Below are 572 nucleotides of genomic sequence, written 5' to 3'. Positions count from 1 at the left end.
TTTGCATCAATAAGATTTTGCTCTTTGCAATAATGTGTAAAATTTATGAAAACATTTGGGGGAAAACAATAAAATGTTTCAAATAAAAAAAAAAAAAAATTGAAAAAAACCACATGGTTTTTTTTTTAAAAGCACTTACTTTAAACTGGTTTAAACCTATTTTTTTCTAGTTTAAACTGGTTTAAACCAACGTGTTTTAAACCAAACAACCCTGCCACTGGCTGAAACTTAAATGTAAATGTTAAGCATTTTAGTAAGTGAGTGATGCAGGAACTCTTCAGGAATTAAAATTATGGAACCTCAGTCAGTCGACAACCGCTTAAGTCGACTTTGTTTTAGTATTTCTTTGGAGTGTCTTGTGATTGAGGTTCCACTTTATATGCAACGATGGTACATAATTTTACTTTAATAAATTTCTTTGAATCCCGTGTCAATTTCAACGTGATTGTTGCATACTTCCAGTCTTGCATAATATAGACGAACACGCGAATGACGTTTGCAGAAAATTTTCGGGTCTGCAGAAATTTTTTTCAAACTGCTAACGTTAGTGAAAAAAAAATAATAATTTTTTT

This window comes from Uloborus diversus, chromosome 2, assembly GCF_026930045.1.
Source record: "Uloborus diversus isolate 005 chromosome 2, Udiv.v.3.1, whole genome shotgun sequence".
NCBI classification, from domain to species: Eukaryota; Metazoa; Arthropoda; class Arachnida; order Araneae; family Uloboridae; genus Uloborus; species Uloborus diversus.
This window is presented reverse-complemented; position numbering follows the sequence as displayed.